The sequence below is a fragment of the Odontesthes bonariensis genome, chromosome 24 (assembly GCF_027942865.1).
Source record: "Odontesthes bonariensis isolate fOdoBon6 chromosome 24, fOdoBon6.hap1, whole genome shotgun sequence".
Lineage (NCBI taxonomy): Eukaryota > Metazoa > Chordata > Actinopteri > Atheriniformes > Atherinopsidae > Odontesthes > Odontesthes bonariensis.
Genome location: NC_134529.1, coordinates 25266823 through 25275598, shown reverse-complemented (window position 1 = coordinate 25275598; position 8776 = coordinate 25266823). Strand labels below are relative to the sequence as shown.

Sequence of the window (8776 nt, the reverse complement as noted above, 5' to 3'; positions counted from 1 at the left end):
TGGTATTTCCTTGGCTTCTAGTTCTACAGTGAGGAACCTTGGAGTTATTTTTGACCAGAACTTATCATTTGACTCGCATATAAAACAGGTTTCTAGGACTGCCTTCTTTCATCTTCGTAATATTGTTAAAATCAGGAACATCTTGTCTCAGAGTGATGCAGAAAAACTAATTCATGCATTTGTTACTTCAAGATTGGACTACTGTAATTCTTTATTATTGGGCTGTCCCACATATTCTCTGAAAAGCCTCCAGCTGATCCAAAATGCTGCAGCCAGAGTTCTGATGAGAACTAACAGGAGAGATCATATTTCTCCAGTTTTAGCTTCTCTTCATTGGCTCCCTGTTAAATACAGAATAGAATTTAAGATTCTTCTCCTTACATATAAAGCTCTTAATGACCAAGCTCCATCATATCTTAAAGATCTCATTGTAAGATATTTTCCTAACAGAGCACTTCGTTCCCAAACTGCAGGTTTACTTGAGGTTCCCAGAGTTTCTAAAAGTAGAATGGGAGGCAGAGCCTTCAGTTATCAGGCCCCTCTCTTGTGGAATAAGCTGCCAGTAAATGTCCGGGAAGCAGACACCCTTTCCAATTTTAAAGCGGCACTGTGCAACTTTTTCATGGTCATAAAATTGCTTGGCAATCATCAGATAGCTTGGCTGACCCGTTCTGATGAAAACGGTGACATTTCCATCTCCATCTGGTGGCCCTAGCCCGAAACAGCGCTTGCAACTTTGCCTGTGGCGCCACGTGCTTTGTTTACCTCTGGAAGTCTCGCGACACACGAGAGCCGAGAACTACTGCTTCACGGCAGGTCTAAAGGGCTCTGAGCCGAGCCAGGGAGCCTGATAAGACACACCTCTCTCCATTAGCTGTCGACGGCTAAATTGAATGTGGTTAGCTTCTAGAGTAGTAATATATAATATGGCTAGACTGTCGCCTTATTTTCTACGGAGCTCCCCCTACAGCGTTGGGGTGTGTATTGCATGGTAAACAAACCCCGTATTACTGAAAGTTGCATAGTGCCGCTTTAAGACCAGGCTTAAAACTTTCCTTTTTTATAAAGCTTATAGTTAGGTCTGTTGAATCTGATAGTGTGTCTGCTAGTGTGTCTTGTCCTGCCTCCACCTCTGGCACCCTCTATACTTTCATTACCCCCTACCCGAACCAGGGTTTGAATCCCATTCCTGCCTATCTTACCTCTTTTATTTCTCCCCCTACCCGAACCAGGGTTTGCATCCCCACCCCGCTGTGACTGGTGTGCAGTTGGTGAGAGTGAGTTGTATGGCTTTGTTTTTGCTGGTATTTTTAGTGATTATAGGACTGTTTAGGTGAGTTTGTCTGCTGAATCTGCTAGTGTGTCTTGTCCTGCCTCCACCTCTGGCACCTTCTATACTTTCATTACCCCCTACCCGAACCAGGGTTTGAATCCCATTCCCGCTTATCTTACCTCTTTTATTTCTCCCCCTACCCGAACCAGGGTTTGCATCCCCACCCCGCTGTGACTGGTGTGCAGTTGGTGAGAGGCTGAGGTAGCTTGTGGCTGTAAAAGATGGTTCTATATATGGATCTATATAGGGAGTATAGGGAATTACTCACTGAGTCTGGTCCTTTATTTATTTATTTATTTTCGTTAGCACAAGTTTCTTGTGTTTACCTTGAATAGGGATGGCTCAGGTGATCCTGAAACATCCCATAGTTAAGCTGCTATAGGCCTAGACTGCTGGGGGGCCTCATCTGTCACACCTTTCCTCACTTTACTCTCTTTATGTATATGTGATATTATTGTGGTCATTAACTTGTGTTTCCCTGTTCCAACAGATATCCTTTGAATGGTGTTACAGTGCCCCCCCCCCCCCCCCCCCCCCTTTCTGTCTTCTCAAACCCCAGCTGGTTGAGGCGGATGGCCACCCTTCCTGAGTCTGGTTCTGCCAGAGGTTTCTTCCTGTTAAAAGGGAGTCGTTTCTCTCCACAGTCGCCTCAGGCACGCCGCTCAGGCCGGGAGATTGGACCGAAAAAACAAAAAGTTTTCAGTGCAATCTGTTGGTTTTCTTAGCTAGGAAATTGTTTTTGAATTGGCTCTATATGAACGAATTGGATTATTTTATGAATTATGATTATTATTAATTAATTGAATTCCAATTGGCTTGAATTGGACTTACTATCTAAGTGCCTTGAGATGACATTTGTTGTATTTGGCGCTATATAAATAAAAATGAATTGAAGAAAAAAAAAAAAAATTAATTCACTGGAACGTTACGTTTAAAGAATCAGGTTTTTTTTAAACTTTTGGCTAGTCTTCAGCGTTGTTATCGTATCGATAGTGCTCACTTAAATGTGCCATGTTTCGTATCGATAGTGCTCACTTGTATAATTTTGTTTGACTTATTACGACATTATTTGTCTCTTACAGATGCATATTTCAATAACTATATACTGTAAAGTTATATTAATTTTAAAGAATCAGGTTTTTTTTACTTTTGGCTAGTCTTTAGCGTTGTTATCGTATCGATAGTGCTCACTTAAATGCGCCATTTATTTATATATATATATATATATATATATATCATTTAGTTTTACTTATTACAACATTATTTGTCTCTTACAGATGCATATTTCAATAACAACCGCTGGCACTACGCCCAAAATCGAACGCTGCACGTCATGTTGCAAACTGTTTCACTGCCCTCTGTGCCTACGATTTAAACCAGCAAAATTGTCCAAGCTGCAGAGCCACTTAGAGGCACATACAAAAGGTGGCATTTTATTTAAAGGTAAGCATAATGTATTTGTCTGTTTGTTTGTACTCATAAGTATTAGCCAACGCTACTAACTTCTGGGAGGTTGTGGTTTGGTTTGTAAAAGGGTAAAAGGAAAATGAAGGGAATGTAGGTTGCAGTGAAGAACATCTGACACCTCACTTTCTGTCTTTTAGAAACCTATCCCAGTCACTAAATCCTGGCAACTGGACAGAGAAAACTGGACTACAAATTCAGGTTAGAGTATAAAATATGTATAATGCATGTATTCATATTAATAGTTGAGTACTCAGGAAGAAGAGCAGCAGGCAGAGGTCTCCAAGAGAGCCAGACTCGGTAATGCGGACACACCAGTGGAAGGCGTAAGCTTTTGCACAGTATCTATTGGTCAGATACTGTTGGTGTGGCAGCTATAGTACAGACATCTTTCTTTCTGTCTTTTCCATAGGACTCGGTTGAAGATCGCATTCTTCAAAATTGCAGACATGCAGCAGAGTGGGCTGAGGCCAACAAACCACTGTTGTCTGCCAGAGTGGACCTGCCTGACGTTCTGGGCATGGGGGAAGAGGAACAGGCAGAGGCTGCTCTACAGTATGGGAGGTTGTGGAACGAAGAACTGGATGAGGATGAAAGAGAAGCGATCCAGGAGCCTTTCAAAATGATATTTCACAATATTAACGACATGTTGATATTTTGTGAACAGGTAGTCGACAAAAACAAAGATTTTTTGTCATATTGTGAATGTTTGACTGAATAAACACTACAGAACATTTGATCATGTTGTGACTTGGTGTGTTTTTTATGTTTTCTCATTGATCCCTTAGTAATTTGACTAAGATTATACTGTAGATATCAAGAGTTAGGGTACTATTTAGTGGTACTAAGGTGTTCCAGCAGCACAAGAACATAATTGGCATAGACATAGAACCAAACATGAAATTTATGGTGGTTAAGGATAAAAAATACAGAATAATACAACAGAAAAACTAATTGAAATAAATATATATATATATATAAAGAGCAGTGCGATAAAGTCGAAATGATAATGAAATAGCAGTGACTTACTCTATAGTACACAATAAAATGTACAGTATAGGCCTATGGCATCTTGTGAGATGTTGGCTTATGAATATGAGCATAAGAGAAAATGTGTGCAGTGACCAAACAAAAGTTTACAATACAAATAAAAACAATAGAACGGGAATTGATAGATTTTATGTCGTACTGTTAACTAATTAATTCATTTGTGAGGACCTCTTGAAAAATATAGCGTTTAAAAATACGTGCTTCCGATACACACGCTTTTATTTTGAAAGGCTTCGAATCAACTTCCGGTCCTCACAGTGCACTTCTGGTCTTCACAGTGCAGGTGACGTCTGCAACAGGGTCCTGACAGTGCAGGTCTGCAGCCAGACTCTCTTGTTAAAATCACACCTACGCACATCCGAGACAGCAGAATGCCAATTGACAGCGTCTGCACTTGTGTGCTTGCTCTCTCTCCCCCTGTGCACGGCACCAATGCTGAAGACCGCAGAATGCAAGCAAACAGGCAGCCTACTCACGTGAAGCTCTCTCTCTCTAAAGTCATATGACATGCACAGAGCTTGGGTGTCTGATGTGGCAACGAAAAGTGGAATTACAACCATAATCGTCAGATGGATGTGCTGCGGTCAAGACCTTAGAGTAGCAACTGTATTGATCCAAGGGAAATTAAGGGTGAATGCGCGCAGCTTTTGGTAGCCTATGACATTACGCACCCCCTTGCGCGGCCGCAGACAGTTCATTTGTGTTTAATAGGCCTACATAAATAAATGCTTATTCATTAAATTTTTTTTTTTAAGCGGGTCGGGTGGGGTCGGGTTAAAAATCATTGTGTAATCTTTTGGGTCGGGCGGGCTGGGTTGGCTGCGTGATGGGGCGTGATGGGGCGGGTTGGGGCGGGCGCAACACTACCGGGCGGTGACTGTAAATGCCGTCCATTTGGTCGAACCACTTCCATGTCTTTCTGTTTGACCCACTCCGGCTGTTGTGGTCCTTTACCTGCCGTAATCGCTCTTCAGCTTCTTCAGTTTGTCTCAGCACTGCTGAGAATTACGGTGATAACCATGGCTAGCCATCAGCTTGGCTATCTCCTGGAACACCTTCTCATTTCTTGTCGCTCCGTCCAGTTCCTTCTGTATGCGGTCCTCGGCCACCACACACAGAAAGGTCTGCACCTCGCTCATCGTCCATGGGTTGGCTTTCCTTCTCTGGTCTTCCATATTCGTAGTTCTGTTTACTCTCTGTTGCTCTCGCAGGTGTGTTTTCATACATGGCAGGTGATTATTTAAAGCTCCCCGAGCTTCATCGCGTGTATGATGTAATTTCACCAGACCAATCAGTGGACAGCACTGATCATGTGACGTTTTAGTATCGGCTAGTACCGACTAGACCCACCTGCAGTACCAGCAGGTACTAGCCGGTGCTAAAAATTGTAACGGGTCCCACCTTCAACCCGCGATGGAAAAGCTCCCAATCAGGGTAGAGTCGTACCGTGTAGAGCTGTACCGGTACAAAAATGTTCGGTGGAAAAGGGGCATAAGACCCCTCCTCAAGGCCCACTGCATCAGATGTAGTACACTTCCTTACACAAGGCCTTGAACTTGATTTGGAAAGTCATTATTAATGTTAACATCTGTTAACATTTCACTGTTCAGCAATTAAGGGACAGAAGTTATGTGAATATAGAACTTCTTTTTTTTAACAAAAAGGTAATATCTTGGTTTTGGTTCCAGGTTGATAAAAAATAATTTCAAAACTACGACTGAAGTATTAAGACAAAAGTTGGGATAAGTTATCTGAACATTGAATGAATATGAATATGTTGCAATAAAAAAATCCATTTTCATATGTCATTTTATTTATCATCAAAGCTACTTACTCTTGTTTGATCCCATTTAAAGTCAAAGTCAGGTTTATTGTCAATTTCTTCATATATACAAGACATACAGAGAGATCGAAATTGCGTTCCTAACTGTCCCACGGTGAAGACAGGACAAGACATTTACCAACAAGTAACACATGGCAGTAAACATTAAAGTGCACAGGCGACAGCAAATGAGGACAGGCTTATCCTCGTCATACTAAAATAAAATAAAATGAAAGTAACGGTGACCTTTGTACAAGATAAGATAAGATAATTTTCTATAAGACCTTTGTACATTTCATTTGCTTCTGCAAAGGTAGAGGGTGTATTAATTTGATCTTGATTCATGACAGAAGTGATTTTTTCAAATGACCATAAGGTAAGCAGCAAGACAACCCTCTGTTGTACATGGAAACTGACTGTTTCCTAAGACTGTCTGGCAAATGTCTCTGAATTCCTGATTTGCCACCAAAGATGGCTCTTCTTCTCCGCTGACGAGCTGCTTTGCGTAGTCTAGGAGGTCTGCATCGACAGGGCACAGCATATCAGCAAAACCTGGAAATAGAATAGAAACATCGGTCCTTCAGTTAAATCCCCTTTGGGTGACTGAAGCATATAGTAACTGCAAAGTGTATTTAAAGGAAATAATTACAGCTTCTATATAACCCACAGAACTAAAAGATTAAGTAGCTCTTGTCAGAAAAATGTATGCCTCCTAAACATCAGAACCAAGCTAAATTGGCTGAGAAAGTTACTAACATGACATTTCAAAGAGATTAGTAAAACAAAAGCAATTACTGAAAAGATACATTTGTACCTGCCTTCAACCAAAGAACTTTTCTGGAAAATCTGAATAGAGCAAGAGAAAAGATGGACATTTCCACACAAAAATCAGTTGTAAACAATCTTCTAAGCATTTGTTCTCATGTCTGCCTTTCACTGAAAGTGAATAGATCAATTGTGCTAGCAAATTGGCATCAAAATTTCCTTTTTATATACAATTTAATCTTCAGTTCTCAATAATATCAGGAGATATAATAATACTTAATAATTTGCATGAGATATTCCCATATCGAGTTTACATACCCATCAGATGTATCCATATCCCAAATAATTTGAGCTTGTCATTGCCTATTTAAAAAATATTTTAAAAATGAATCTTATTTGAATCCAATATTTGCCATCTTGGTTTATTACTCAAATTAACAATGAAATTTATGAACTTTTTACCATCTATGTGCCATGTGTCATTTGGGCCGCGGCTGAAGTAGTTCCTTCGATTTATCTTTTTCTTCCCTGGACATCTTCTCTGAAGCCCACTTGCATCCAGGTCCTTCATTATTTCAGCAACATCATTTCTAGATTGACAGGGGTCTATTATTTTGTGACACGTGAAGTATCGCGTAAGAAGTCCAAAGTAAAGAAATTAACCTGTAGCAAGGTTGCACGCCTCTCATGTCCCAAACTCATTTCAGCATTGCCCTGATGCCTTGTTCAGGTGGCCAATGTTTCATCTCACTCTGGAAATTAACATATTACATAACATTGCACAGATAACCAGAAGAAATAATGTTGCTAATGTAACTAATGTTTTATGTATTTATCAATAATCCAGCTAATAACAATTTTAAACACTGTTCCAGCAGGAAAAAAACCTTTTCCTCTGCTATATTGCTAATACTTGTGTAAATCTTACCTGTACAGCTCTGCAAATTTCAGAGAAAGATCTTTGCAGGCTTCTTTGCCTCAACCCAAACAAACGTAGGACCCTCCTCAGGTGCCTGTCACTGACTGGGTGCAAAAATACTCCATTTCATGACAGTATTACAGAAGTCACATTATAACATTTTCAAAAGCATAAAACTATGACAAGGCAATAAACTAATGAAACTGTAAAAGCATTTTTATATCAGAGAAAAGTCTAAGGGATGATTTTTCAGACAAATGTTGGCTTACCTGATTTTATATTCATATGAACTGTGAGTTTGGCAGATTTCCTTCTGTTTAAATCCACTCTTAAACAACAATTCAATCATTCGATCTATAAACAGTTAAGTGCAGCAACCATAGACTGATTTTCTATTGGCTCCATCTGTACTTATACTTATTATAAAGGCTCAATCAGCCAGATTATGAAAATTTGGAATATAGCATGTTGAATATTATTCCAAAACAGTTAGTACATAGCTCTCAACAGCCATAATTAAACATTTTAACCCTAAGACTAGCTTTTATATGATCGTGGATACTCCTTTCAGTTTCAGCCATCTTCCGTTGTTCTGAAATGAAAATTGTGAAGCAATTAGCAGAATTTCACAATGGACATAGGCTTTTATACAAACGATTAGCTTTACATTACAAACTATTTTTGACACTACCCATCCGCAATTTGCAACTTACGCTACGCTGCAGGGAGCCAATTTCAATCGTATCAACCAGATAAACACAAAACTTTTAGCAGATGTTGGCTCACTTTCTACAGTTCACAATTATATGCATGTATTAAAACGTAAATACTACTGGGATATGGGTAAAATATTTTTACAACGTAATATAGCTATCAATAAGTTACACACTGTCATTAACTCACATTTCCAAACGGCTCCAAATTGCCAACTTCTTCTTTTTTAAAATCCAATCATTTGAATTTAAGGCCTTAAAATGTCTAAAATTCTCTTGAAATCTAATAAAATGTCTTAAATACGATTTTGAAAAGTCTTAAAAATATATTGACTTGACTTTTATTTAAAACAAATGTATAAACTTTGGTCTCGCTTTTAAATGTTTTCATTTTTGAGGACGCTATAACGGAACTAAAGTACCTGTGCAGCCCGCTCATTCATGCTTATTTTCAACCTGCGTGACTGAGGAGCGGCTAATCAGTTAACGCTTTATTTAAGATGGGTAAATGCAAATTTGACAATTTGTGGCTTCAGAACGAACAATTTACGTCATGGTTGAAGCCGGTTGATGGAAATATTTATGGAGCACACTGCACCTTGTGCAAAAAAAGTTTGAAACTTGGCACATTGGGCATCAAGGTGTTGGAGTCTCATGCCAAATCAGAAAAGCATAAAGCGGTCTTAAAATGCCAGCAGGAAAACACTTTC

At 39.5% G+C, this 8776-nt stretch overlaps 1 long non-coding RNA gene across 1 annotated transcript; it reads right to left on the bottom strand.

Moving 5' to 3' along the window:
* Positions 1-6856: 6856 nt before the first annotated feature.
* Positions 6857-7526, bottom strand: LOC142374880 (uncharacterized). Its single transcript, XR_012768831.1, has 3 exons — positions 7363-7526; positions 7098-7186; positions 6857-7024 (listed from the first exon to the last, which is right to left on the bottom strand). It is a non-coding gene; the product is annotated as an uncharacterized LOC142374880 (long non-coding RNA).
* Positions 7527-8776: the final 1250 nt, after the last annotated feature.